At 40.0% G+C, this 14,643-nt stretch overlaps 1 protein-coding gene and 1 pseudogene across 3 annotated transcripts in view; both read right to left on the reverse strand.

Moving 5' to 3' along the window:
• The window catches only part of Adgrv1 (adhesion G protein-coupled receptor V1), a 580,259-nt gene that overhangs the window by 298,954 nt on the left and 266,662 nt on the right, over positions 1-14,643 (reverse strand). The window lies entirely within an intron of this gene.
• Positions 4,274-5,092, reverse strand: Ube2l3-ps3 (ubiquitin-conjugating enzyme E2L 3, pseudogene 3; annotated as a pseudogene).

The following is a 14,643-nucleotide window of genomic DNA, read 5'->3' on the forward strand; positions in this document are numbered from 1 at the left end:
GCAACTGGGTGAAAATGAGATCCCAAAAGAGGTACCAACTGACCCTGATGGGGATGGGAGCCATGGCTTCTTCTGTTACATGCAGTAGGAGGCCACAGAGAGTTCTGGTGGGACAATGACTACAGTCGATTTTGACTTTAAAGGGATCCCTTCTAGCTGGTGAGAAGACAAAGGGCTGCTGCACGGAACACAGAGGAGCCAGGCAGGTGGATGAGTCATACATGAGAAGCTGAGTGGAGATCTGCAGCACTTAGAGCCTTAGAATTTAAGAGCTCTAAGAATTTAAACCTGGTGCTGGAGAGGCAGAGACAGGAGGATTCCTGGAGTGTTCTCTCTCTGTGTGTCTCTGTCTCTGCCTCTGTCTCTCTGTCTCTCTCTGCCTCTGTCTCTCTGTCTGTCTGTCTGTCTGTCTGTCTCTGTCTGTCTGTCTGACTCTCTCTCTCTCTCTCTCTCTCACACACACACACACACACACACGTGTGCACATACACACAGAAGAGGAGGAGGAAGAGAGGGAAGGGAGGAAAGACAGAAAGAGAGACATCAGAATAAAACCCCAGGGAGCAGTTTGGAGGCTATCCTAACAGAGATGGGCTAGATGAGTCTAAAGACTGGAAGGAACAAACATGGCTAGAATATAATCTGTAAGGACAAAGAAAGATCATCTAATTCTCAAAGATGGTTAAATTCTTCAAGTGTCTATTTTTAAAGGAAATTCATACTTCAGAAAGGGTAGCATGCTTGCCCTCAGCCGCCCTCTGATGTTTACATGCACTCAGCTTTGACTAGCAGGGCAAGAGAACAAACAAGGCTTGGGTGAGCTATGGCATTTCTCCCTTCGCACTGAAATCCTTAAGACCATTTGCATATGTTCTCATCTGCACATGGAGTTTGGCACAAAACCTTCTTGGTTGTTGACATGTAACCTACAAATGTTTCAGTTTGGCAACCACGTTCACCCTTAGAACCAAAACATGGTACTTGAACCCAAGCTCCTCCCCTGTGCTGGCAGAACACAGAGTATATGTTCCTGGCAGACATCATGCTTGGGCTCAGCAGAGGGGCAGGCCTATAGGAAAGCCTGCTTTACTTTTATGACCTGTTATTTTGGTCTTTTACCTTTTGGCATGGTATGTGATATATAAAGGGGTAGTCTCTTCCCTCAGGAGATTAAAGTTCCACTAGGTAAACAGCCAACGTAAGACAGAACTCTCCCTTGGTAGAGCACAGAACACTAGAGAACTCAGCTTCCTGGGCCTTGTAAAATGGAATTCTAGAGTCCACAGTCTAAGGGCTACAGTTGAAAAGTGTCACAAAAGGGAGCCGGGTCCTACCAGTTAAAAGGAAGGGCTGGTTGTAGTCAAATGCATCAAATGGCTAATGGTAAAAACCTGTAATTGTTCCAGGGAACTAGAAAGAAACCCCTTCCCTGGAATATTGTATCATGTAGTACTAAAAAGACCAATTGTAATTACACACATGAAGTGCCTTTCACAGCCTTCAACAACACTGAGTGCTTAAATACATCTCTAGTTTAAAAACCATATGCCTTTTTTAACTTTCAAATGTGTATATATAGACCCAACCCACTCTACATATTGGTACACAGATGTATGCACACTTTAATAGACACGACTACTGCACATATCCAATGTTTAAGGTCAAACAATTCTACACAAGCAGTACAGACACAAACATGAAAACACTCTGACTAGAAGGAAAATCTCTTATTTGAAAAAGATAAAGATCACCAATCCTGTCTAATTACAAACAATAAAGAACAGGAAGAAGGCAGTGCAAATGAGCTGGACAGACAGAACTGTTTAGGGGGAAAGAGTGGGCACAGATACAATGCTGTCACAGCTCTGACAGCTGATGAAAGGCTACAGAAGCCGCTCTAGCTCTCTGAGAGGACGCCCCGTGCCACGGGGTAAGGTTAGGTGCAGGAGAGTCCCAGCATGCTGCAAGTGGGTGGTGCAGTGGTCATTCCCATTGCTCCTTGCCATCCGGACATTCTGAAGTCTCGTTTCATGGTCATTGAACAAGAGTCACCATCTAACTTCCTAAAGGCTGTGCAAGGCAGAAGGACCTTCTCCCTCCTTTGCCAGTGATCGCTTTTCAATGTCAGGATGTTACTCACGGGTTCTTCTAATTCCAAAACCACACTCTTGCATATTTGTTGTTCAAAGTCCTTTAAGGCTGTCATTAAAAGTTCACAAGACGTTTTTCTTGTCTTGCTAGACACATCAAAAGAAGTCTTTTAAAAGTCAAGGATAGTTTACGTTTCTGAGGCTGTAATAGAAGATTCCAAACTGGTATTTTTCTGGTAAAGTCTGGATTTGCCTCACGAATTTTCCTAGTAACAAAAGCCATGTTGCAAACACGATAATGTCGCCGTAGCCTCATGCAAGGCATTACTCACTCCTTCTGCTGCTTTGCCACTTCGGCACTTGGGAAAGTTTGGATTTCCCAGTAGTGTGAGCAGGGAACTATTTTTATAACCTCACTGTCCACTTGTTTTCAATTTAGTGAGAATGGTCTCTGTGAGTTAAATTTCCAAAGCTCCTTCAGAAAAGGAAACTGGATTTTATTATTGAATCCTTCTGAGAAAGACAGACTGGATGTACAAACAAAAAATGAATACTAAAAATAAACGAGAAAATAAATGCTGTGTGTATGTGTGTGTGTGCATGCATGTGCATGTGTCATACTTCTTTCTTGGAATTAGTATTTTTATCAATACTCCAATTGATGTCATTTTTGACCTGAAGTATTATAATTTCTGCCAAACACACCTCACAGTGTTTTCCTTACAAAAGCTGTGTAAATTATTAATCAATAATAATAACAAAATGATATGGCATTACAACAATGTGTTCTTGGTTTGTCTTCTTGAGTCAGGGCTACACTATACAGCTCAGGCTGGCCTCTAGCCAGAGACCCTTCTGCCTCAGCCTCAAGAATAATAAAGTCAGGCAGGCACCACGACATCCACCACAATCACAAGTAGGATCCAGGGAGACCACTACAGATTTACTCTTCCCCTAGCTACAATACTATTAGGCGTGGCACACAACTTAGGAGTGAGCAATTCATTAGAATACTTGTTAAACAAAGTGGTCAAATTGTATGAGTAAAGCTGAGCAAAGAAAAAGTCACTAATCTCTATCACTTTCACAGAGTTCCAAACTGCTCATTTCTAGTTAATAAACCTTCTAACCTTTCCTATGAAATTAGAAGGAAATGACCCATTCGTACCTGCCTTACATTATGTGTCATTTCTTGTTTAAAAATTACAAATGAGGTAGTACGGACCTGTCCGTGTTGGCAGATGTAGGAGCCAGGTTCCTTCAATAAGCTTCTAAGATCAAAGTATCCAGAGGAGGAACAGCGGTAGGAGCAGCCAGTGTCCTTGCTGTCGCTGCTTCTCTCCTCTGCCCAGTGCTGTGTCCCCACTCCGGGACACAGTCAGATTTCTCCTGCTTGGTATGATAGCCATTCTGATCTCTTTACACCCTGTTTACTCTTTAATCTTTTCTAGTTCCCACCATGTTTTGCACAGGTTTCCAGGACATTGTTCTGGTTGAACCTGAAGAATAATCTCTCACAGTAGAGCTATCCTCTCCTTCCTAAGTTTCAAAATATTCCTTATATTCTAATTATTCAAATGGCCTTATTTACTCCATACAACATGGCATCTAAAATCTGGGTTTTCTAGACACACAGACCTTGATAGAAATCTGTTTTTCTTTAACAGTCTTTGGATGTTACAGGCAGGAAAGGAATCTTTTCCTTGTTAAGCCTTATTTTCCAATCCGTGATGTAGAAATGCTAACAGTACTCACCACCTCTAGAACACAGGAAGCAATACCCTCTAAAGACATTTATAGCTCAAAGATTACTCACAGGTCCTACTTTACAGCATCAAGACATTGCTGTGGGAAATACCTTATCTATCAGCTTGAATGTACTGTGGAATCATTAAAGCCCCCAAACTCCAAACTGTGCTCACTTCCGATTAATAAACCGTCCAACTTTTCCTGGAAGTACAGGAAATGACCCATCCATGCTAACTTTACATTACTTTCCTCCTGAAGTAATAAATGTCATAACTTTCCCTTTTCTGAGGAAACCTTGCAGAGTGGCTGCTGGGTTTGAGTCTCAGTTCTGTTACCACCATGTGGTCATGACATGGAATTAAACTTTGTCTGGTATATGGGAATAATAATGTACCTATCTCATATCATTATTTTAAAAAATATTTAGCAATAATTATGTTGTTGTTTATTTTTTTAGAACATGTGAATTTTTAATCCTTCTTTACAGGTTACCTAGACCACTTTTGATACTGTAGAAAGTTAACTGCCACAAGTGGACACCAGTTGATGGCATGTGTCAATTTCCACAGAGTCCTGCTTTGCCAGGTGTCTGAATGCACTGCTTAGAGTCTCTGCTCAAATTTGCTAGAATCATGGCAGATTTTAATCCACAGGTTGCTTTTCCCCATATTTCTTTGTAAACTCTTCAGCATTCTTAGAAAATTTTTTACAGTCCTTAGAGTATTCTTCAGCTAAGTCAGCCCAGGGTGGGTGCTCAGGCTGGGGGTCATTCACCAGTGCTATGTGAGACTGGATTACTTTGTTAGTCTTCATGGCTGGCTTCCAGTTTTCCACACTAATTATGGGCAAACAGACCTCCCCTTCTTGTCGATGTTAGGATGGTAGATCATTGTTTTAAATGTGATCTTGGGAGCCTTGAAGGAATACTCTGCTGGGAAGTAGATCTCAATTCTGAAGGCTCCCTTATCATAGGGAGGGTTGTCAGGAACAATAAGCCCTTGCCAAGTCAATAAATTAGCTTCATCAACCTGGATGTTATGGAAGTTTTTCATTCCACATTTGCAGATCTCTTCAAGCTCCTTCATCACCCTCCTGCTGGCCGCCATCTTGGATCAGGTGCTCATATTGTTGTTTATTAAATCAGATAAAATCTATACCTTGGGGTGGTAGATCACGGGCTGACCACGAATGCTGGCCTGTTGGAGCAGGAGCAGCCCAGGTGGAACAAGGCCAGTGATATCTTGGGGTGATTGACAGGGAAGTAGACAAACTAGCACAGAGGGTTGCTATCTGCCCAGCTCTAGTGCTTCTATTATAAATAGTGCTTTTATGATAAATATAAAAGCTTTTGTATCTTTTATTTGGAAATGAGGTAGAGGTAAAACCCCTCAAATAAAATGTACCACAAGAGAAGTAGTCTGCCCAGCCCCGACCCTTCATCTGCCTTACTCATCTTTCATTCAATGTCTCCTTACAGTGATCGTCCACAAAGCAGGCTTTGGCAGTGACGCTGTGGATTAACATCAGGGGAGACTCCGACTCTCCACAGATGTCAGATGGAGTGGAACTCTCACACCTCCCAGCTTGCCGGTACCTCAGCAGGCATCTCTGATCCCCACAGGGATGCTCACGAGGCTCACCGGTGACAGGTGGACTTGCATGATTTTCTTCTCTGCCTAGAATGTGTCACATTCCGTCGGCACGTCATACATGCACTTCCGCACCCGGGTGGATTCCATTTCCACTGTGGACACTTTTCAAGCCGAGGCCCTTTCTCCTCAGCCCATGCAGCCCTAGACACAGTCACTGATGAAGCCATTGTCTTCTACTGCACACATCCTTGGGTCTTAGCGTGAGGTTTCTGTTCAAGACTGCTACTTTCATGCTTCATGTGGGTATACATTGGTTGACATCCTTCACTACACAATTTGCCCATATGGTAAACTGTGTGAAGGTGGTGGTGAAGTCACAGAGCAATGATGGCCTTGGCTGGGGATAAGGACTTGTTCACTTTCTCTTGCTTTTAATTTCACTACTACATTGTTGAATATGCATGTAATGATCTTTTTGCCAAACAGATGCATATAGCTAGATCAAGATAATTGGCATTAAATGTCCAATCCTATTTAGTCATGTCTACCAACCCAATCCTTACATAAACAAAAGAAAAATAAAGATAAGTATCTTTGAAAATTTTTATACAAAAAGGTGGGGTGCTGTCCAACTATTCCAAATGAATGAAGAATCCAGAGAAAGAAACTGAATTTATTTCCAGTTTTTTACTACTGTTTGTTTGTATTCAGCAGGGTCCAACCTTAGGACCAAGTCTAATAATGATAACAAACAAGAGTCAAACTTGGAGTAATCCCTCTGCCTCAGCTCTTAGAGTGCTGAAATTACATGTGTGAACCACCATGCCTAGCCTACTAGTTTATTTTACAGCAAGGAAAATACTAGTAAGTTCCTCCAAGTGTGAAATTTTATGAGAAATTTCCCAATCAAAACTTCATGTGTGTCCCATATTAGTTTGGTTAAAAATCCCATGCTGTAGACATGGACAAAAAAACAAGAAGAAGAAGGAGGAGGAGAAAAAGGAGGAGCAGGAGGAGCAGGAGGAGGGGGGGAGGGGAAGGGGAAGGGGAGGGGGAGGTGAAGGAGAAGAAGAAGGAGAAGGAAAAGAAGGCTGAAGAAAAAAACAAAGGCAGAGATTAGAAACACAGTTATGAGAAGCTAAAAGGGAGAAAAGAAAAGCTAAAGACATGAAGACAGGTGAAATGAGAGGTACCAGGATATGGGAAGATAGGAGCAATGAGGCCTAGTGATGTATAGCATACTAGTATAACTCTAGTCTGCAACAGTTTGCTATACATTTCAACCTACTAAAGGAGTGTCTGAGGATCTATAGAACACAGGTTCACATTTGTCTCCTCATTGTTACACATTATGTACATACACTCAATCACAAATATGCATGCAATCATGGATCAATGCTGAGAAAGCATTTGACAAAATTCAACACCCCTTCATGTTTAAAGTCTTGGAGAGATCAGGAATTCAAGGCCCATACCTAAACATAATAAGAGCAATATACAGCAAACCAGTACCCAACATCAAATTAAATGGAGAGAAATTCGAAGCAAACAACTTCAGCAAAGGACCTGGATATAAAATTAACTCAAACAAATCAGCAGCCTTCCTTTACTTAAAGGATAAAGAGGCTGAGAAAGAAATTAGAGAAAGGACACCCTTCCCAATAGTAACAAATAATATAAAATATCTTGGTTTAACTTTAACCAAGCAAGTGAAAGATCTGTCTGAAAAACTTCAAGTCTCTGAAGAAAGACATTGAACATGATATCAGAAAATGGAAAGATCTCACATGCTCATGAATTGGCAGGATTAATATAGTAAAAATGGCCATCTTGCCCAAAGCAATCTAAAGATTTAATGTAATCCACAACAAGATTCCAACTCAATTCTTCATAGAGATAGAAAGAACAATTTTCAAATTCATTTGGAAAAACAAAAAACCCAGGATAGCAAAAATTATTCTCAACAATAAAAGAATTTCTGGGAGAATCAGCGTCCCTGAGCTCAAGCAATATTATAGAGCAATAGTGATAAAAAAAAACTGTATGGTATGGGTACAGAGACAGGCAAGTAGATCAGTGGAATAGAATTGAAGACCCAGACATAAACCACACACCTTCATTACATGATCTTGACAAGCTAAAACCATCCAGTGGAAAAAAGACAGCATTTTCAACAAATGGCGCTGGTTCAACTAGAGGTCAGTATGTAGAAAAATGCAAATCACACCATTCTTATTGCCCTGTACAAAGCTCAAGTCAAAGTGGATCAAGGACCTCCACATAAAACTAGATACACTCAAACTAATAGAAGAGAAAGCGGGGAAGAGCCTCGAACACATGGACACTGTAGATAATTTCCTGAACAGAACACCAATGGCTTATGCTCTAAGATCAAGAATCAACGAATGGGACCTCATAAAATTGCAAAGCTTCTGTAAGGCAAAGGACACTGTCATCAGGACAAAACGGCAATCAACAGATTGGGTAAAGATCCTTGGCAATCCTACATCCAAAAGAGGTCTAATATCCAATATATACAAAGAACTCAAGAAGGTAGACTCCAGAAAATCAAATAACCATTTTAAAAAATGGGGTTCAGAGCTAAACAAAGAATTCTCAGCTGAGGAATATCAAATGGTAAAAAGCACCTAAAAAATGTTCAACATCCTTACTCATCTGGGAAATGCAAATCAAAAGGACCCTGAGATTCCATCTCACACCAGTTAGAATGGCTAAGATCAAAGACACAGGTGACAACAGATGCTGGCGAGGATGTGGAGAAAAAGGAAAACTCCTCCATTGCTGGTGGGATTGCAGACTGGTAAAACCATTCTGTAAATCAGTATGGAAGTTCCTCAGAAAATTGGACATTGTACTACCTGGAGACCCAGCTATACCACTACTGGGCATACACCCAAAAGATACTCCAACGTATAATAAGGACACATGCTCCACTATGTTCATAGCAGCCTTATTTATAATAGCCAAAGCTGGAAAGAACCCAGATGTCCTTCAATAGAGGAAAGGATACAGAAAATGTGGTGTATCTACACAATGGAGTATTATTCAGCTATTAAAAACAACGACTTCAACACCAGAGACAACGTGATGGGGAGAGGCAAGCAAAGGAACCCAAGCAACAGAAACCAAGACTACATGACATCATTGGAGCCCAATTCTCCCACCAAAGCAAACACTGAATATCCAAACACACCAGAAAAGAAAGATATATATTTAAAATCATATTTGATCATGATGCTGGAAGACTTCAAGAAAGACATGAAGAACTCCCTTAGAGAAATGCAGGAAAACATAAAAAATAAGTATAAGCCTATAGAGATGAATCACAAAAATCTCTGAAAGAATTCCAGGAAAACACAAACAACTGAAGGAATTAAAAATGGAAATAGAAGCAATAACGAAAGGACACAGGGAAATAACCCTGGATATAGAAAACCAAAGGAAAAGAGAAGGAGCCATAGATACAAGCATCACCAACAGAATACAAGAGATAGAAGAGAGAATCACAGGAGCAGAAGAATCCATAGAAATCATCGACACAACTGTCAAAGATAATGGAAAATGGAAAAAGCTATTGTTCCAAAACATACAGGAAATCCAGGAATCAGTGGGAAGATAAACCTAAGGATAATAGGTAAAAAAGAGAGTGAAGACGCCCATCTCAAAGGACCAGTAAATATCTTCAACAAAATAATAGACGAAAACTTCCCTAACCTAAAGAAAGAGATGCCCATAAACATACAAGAAGCCTACAGAACTACAAATAGATTGGACCAGAAAAGAAACTCCTCCTGTCACATAATAGTCAAAACACCAAATGCACAAAACAAAGAAAGAATATTAAAAGCAGTACGGGGGAAAGGTCAAGTAACATATAAAGGCAGACCTATCAGAATCACACCAGACTTTTCGCCAGAGACTATGAAAGCCTGAAGATCCTGGACAGATGCCATACAGACCCTAAGAGAACACAAATGCCAGCCCAGGTTACTGTATCCTGCAAAACTCTCAATTAACATAGATGGAGAAACCAAGATATTCCATGACAAAACCAAATTTACACAATATCTTTCTACAAATCCAGCACTACAAAGGATAATAAATGGTAAAGCCCAACATAAGGAGGCAAGCTACAACCTAGAAAAAGCAAGAAACTAATCGTCTTGGCAACAAAACAAAGAAAAGAAAAGCACACAAACAGAATCTCACATCGAAATATGAATATAACAGGAAGCAATAATCACTGTTCCTTAATATCTCTCAATATCAATGCTCTCAAAGCCCCAATAAAAAGACATAGATAAACAAACTGGATACGCAACGAGGACCCTGCATTCTGCTGCCTACAGGAAACACACCTCAGAGACAAAGACAGACACTACCTCAGAGTGAAAGGCTGGAAAACAACTTTCCAAGCAAATGGTCTGAAAAAGCAAGCTGGAGTAGCCATTCTAATACAGAATAAAATCAATTTTCAAAATAAAAGTCATCAAAAAAGATAAGGAAGAACACTTCATATTCATCAAAGGAAAAATCCACCAAGATGAACTCTCAAACCTAAATATCTATGCTCCAAATACAAGGGCACCTACATACATAAAAGAAACCTTACTAAAGCTAGCACACATTGCACCTCACACAGTAATAGTAGGAGATTTCAACACCCCACTCTCATCAATAGATAGATCATGGAAACCGAAATTAAACAGAGACATAGACAGACTAAGAAAAGTAATGAACCAAATGGACTTAACAGATATTTATAGAACATTCTATCCTAAAGCAAAAGGATATACATTCTTCTCAGCTCCTCATGGTATGTTCTCCAAAATTGACCATATAATTGGTCATAAAACAGGCCTCAACAGGTACAGAAAGATAGAAATAATCCCATGCGTGCTATCAGACCACCACGGCCTAAAACTGGTCTTCAATAACAAGGAAGAATGCCCACATATACTTGGAAATTGAACAATGCTCTACTCAATGATAACCTGGTCAAGAAAGAAATAAAGAAAGAAATTAAAAACTTTTTAGAATTTAATGAAAATGAAGGTACAACATACCCAAACTTATGGGACACAATGAAAGCTGTGATAAGAGGAAAACTCATAGTGCTGAGTGCCTGCAGAAAGAAACAGGAAAGAGCATATGTCACCACCTTGACAGCACACCTAACAGCTCTAGAACAAAAAGAAGCAAATACACCCAGGAGAAGTAGAAAGGCAGGAAATAATCAAACTCAGAGCTGAAATCAACCAAGTAGAAACAAAAAGGACCATAGAAAGAATCAACAGAACCAAAAGTTGGTTCTTTGAGAAAATCAACAAGATAGATAAACCCTTAGCCAGACTAACGAGAGGACACAGAGAGTGTGTCCAAATTAACAAAATCAGAAATGAAAAGGGAGACATAACTACAGATTCAGAGGAAATTCAAAAAATCTTCAGATCCTACTATAAAAGCCTATATTCAACAAAACTTGAAAATCTGCAGGAAATGGACAATTTCCTAGACAGATACCAGGTACCGAAGTTAAATCAGGAACAGATAAACCAGTTAAACAACCCCATAACTCCTAAGGAAATAGAAGCAGTCATTAAAGGTCTCCCAACTAAAAAGAGCCCAGGTCCAGATGGGTTTAGTGAAGAATTCTATCAGACCTTCATAGAAGACCTCATACCAATACTATCTAAACTATTCCACAAAATTGAAACAGATGGATCACTACCGAATTCCTTATATAAAGCCACAATTACTTTTATACCTAAACCACACAAAGACCCAACAAAGAAAGAGAACTTCAGACCAATTTCCCTTATGAATATCGACGCAAAAATACTCAACAAAATTCTGGCAAACCAAATTCAAGAGCACATCAAAACAATCATCCACCATGATCAAGTAGGCTTCATCCCAGGCATGCAGGGATGGTTTAATATACAGAAAACCATCAACGTGATCCATTATATAAACAAACTGAAAGAACAAAACCACATGATCATTTCATTAGATGCTGAGAAAGCATTTGACAAAATTCAACACCCCTTCATGATAAAAGTCCTGGAAAGAATAGGAATTCAAGGCCCATACCTAAACATAGTAAAAGCCATATACAGCAAACCAGTTGCTAACATTAAACTAAATGGAGAGAAACTTGAAGCAATCCCACTAAAATCAGGGACTAGACAAGGTTGTCCACTCTCTCCTTACTTATTCAATATAGTTCTTGAAGTTCTAGCCAGAGCAATCAGACAACAAAAGGAGATCAAGGGGATACAGATAGGAAAAGAAGTCAAAATATCACTATTTGCAGATGATATGATAGTATATTTAAATGATCCCAAAAGTTCCACCAGAGAACTACTAAAGCTGATAAACAACTTCAGTAAAGTGGCTGGGTATAAAATTAACTCAAATAAATCAGTAGCCTTCCTCTACACAAGAGAGAAAGGAGCCGAGAAAGAAATTAGGGAAATGACACCCTTCATATAGTCCCAAATAATATAAAATACCTCGGTGTGACTTTAACCAAGCAAGTAAATGATCTGTACAATAAGAACTTCAAGTCTCTGAAGAGAGAAATTGAAGAAGACCTCAGAAGATGGAAAGATCTCCCATGCTCATTGATTGGCAGGATTAATATAGTAAAAATGGCCATTTTACCAAAAGCGATCTACAGATTCAATGCAATCCCCATCAAAATACCAATCCAATTCTTCAAAGAGTTAGATAGAACAATTTGCAAATTCATCTGGAATAACAAAAAACCCAGGATAGCTAAAACTATCCTCAACAATAAAAGGACTTCTAGGGGAATCACTATCCCTGAACTCAAGCAGTGTTACAGAGCAATAGTGATAAAAACTGCATGGTATTGGTACAGAGACAGACAGATAGACTAGTAGAATAGAATTGAAGACCCAGAAATGAACCCATCCATATATGGTCACTTCATTTTTGACAAAGGAGCTAAAACCATCCAATGGAAAAAAAGATAGCATTTTCAGCAAATGGTGCTGGTTCAACTGGAGGTCCACATGTAGAAGAATGCAGATTGATCCATGCTTATAACCCTGTACAAAGCGTAAGTCCAAGTGGATCAAGGACCTCCACATCAAACCAGATACACTCAAACTAATAGAAGAAAAAGTGGGGAAGCATCTGGAACACATGGGCACTGGAAAAAATTTCCTGAACAAAACACCAATGGCTTATGCTCTAAGATCATGAATCGACAAATGGAATCTCATAAAACTGCAAAGCTTCTGAAAGGCAAAGGACACTGTGGTTAGGACAAAACGGCAACCAACAGATTGGGAAAAGATCTTTACCAATCCTACAACAGATAGAGGGCTTATATCCGAAATATACAAAGAACTCAAGAAGTTAGACCTCAGGAAGACAAATAACCCTATTAAAAATGGGGTTCAGAGCTAAACAAAGAATTCATAGCTGAGGAATGCTGAATGGCTGAGAAACACCTAAAGAAATAAATGTTTAACATCTTTAGTCATAAGGGAAATGCAAATCAAAACAACCCTGAGATTTCACCTCACACCAGTGAGAATGGCTAAGATCAAAAACTCAGGTGACAGCAAATGCTGGCGAGGATGTGGAGAAAGAGGAACACTCCTCCATTGTTGGTGGGATTGCAGACTGGTACAACCATTCGGGAAATCAGTCTGGAGGTTCTTCAGAAAATTGGACATTGAACTACCTGAAGACCCAGCTATACCACTACTGGGCATACACCCAAAAGATACTCCAACGTATAATAAGGACACATGCTCCACTATGTTCATAGCAGCCTTATTTATAATAGCCAAAGCTGGAAAGAACCCAGATGCCCTTCAACAGAGGAATGGATACAGAAAATATGGTACATCTACACAATGGAATATTATTCAGTTATCAAAAACAATGACTTTATGAAATTCATGGCAAATGGATGAAACTGGAAAATATCATCCTCAGTGAGGTAACCCAATCACAGAATCTCACACATGGCATGCACTCATTGATAAGTAGCTATTAGCCCAAATGCTTGAATTACCCTAGATGCATAGAACACATGAAACTCAAGATGCATGATCAAAATGTGAATGCTTCACTCCTTCTTTAAAAGGGGAACAAGAATACCCTTGGCAGGGAATAGAGAAGCAAAGATTAAAACAGAGACAGAAGGAACACCCATTCAGAGCCTGCCCCACATGTGGCCCATACATATACAGCCACCCAATTAGACAAGATGGATGAAGCAAAGAAGTACAGACCGACAGGAGCCGGATGTAGATCTCTCCCGAGAGACACAGCCAGAATACAGCAAATACAGAGGCGAATTCCAGCAGCAAAGCACTGACCTGAGAACGGGACCCCCCCGTTGAAGGAATCAGAGAAAGGACTGGAAGAACTTGAAGGGGCTCGAAACCCCATATGAACAACAATGTCAAGCAACCAGAGCTTCCAGGGACTAAGCCACTACCCAAAGATTATACATGGACTGACCCTGGGCTCCAACCTCATAGGTAGCAATGAATATCCTAGTAAGAGCACCAATGGAAGGGGAAGCCCTTGGCCCTGCCAAGACTGAACCCCCAGTAAACCTGATTGTTCGGGGGAGGGCGATAATGGGGGGAGGATGGGGAGGGGAACACTCATAGAGAAGAGGAGGGGGAGGGGTTAGGGGGATGTTGGCCTGGAGACAGGGAAGGGGAATAACAATTGAAATGTAAATAAGAAATACTCAAGTAAATAAAGATAAAAAAAACAATGACTTTATTAAATTCATAGGCTTATGGATGGAACCAGAAAATATCCAGAGTGAGGTAACCCAATCACAAAAATAAATAAATAAATAAATAAAAACAAACAAACAACAACAAAAAAACCCCACATCGTATCCACTCACTGATAAGTGGATATTAGTCCAAAAACTCGGATTACCCAATTATACAATCCACCGAACACATGAAGCTCAAGAAGAAGGATGACCAAAGTGTGGATGCTTCAGTCCTTCTTAGAAGGGGGAACAAAAATATTTATAAGAGAAAATATAGAGATAAAGTTTGGAGCAGAGACTGAAGAAATGGCCATCCAGAGACTGCCCCACCTGGGGATCCAGCCCATATATATATGTATATATATATATATATATATATATATATATATATATATATATAGCCACCAAA

This window comes from Rattus norvegicus, chromosome 2, assembly GCF_036323735.1.
Source record: "Rattus norvegicus strain BN/NHsdMcwi chromosome 2, GRCr8, whole genome shotgun sequence".
NCBI lineage: Eukaryota > Metazoa > Chordata > Mammalia > Rodentia > Muridae > Rattus > Rattus norvegicus.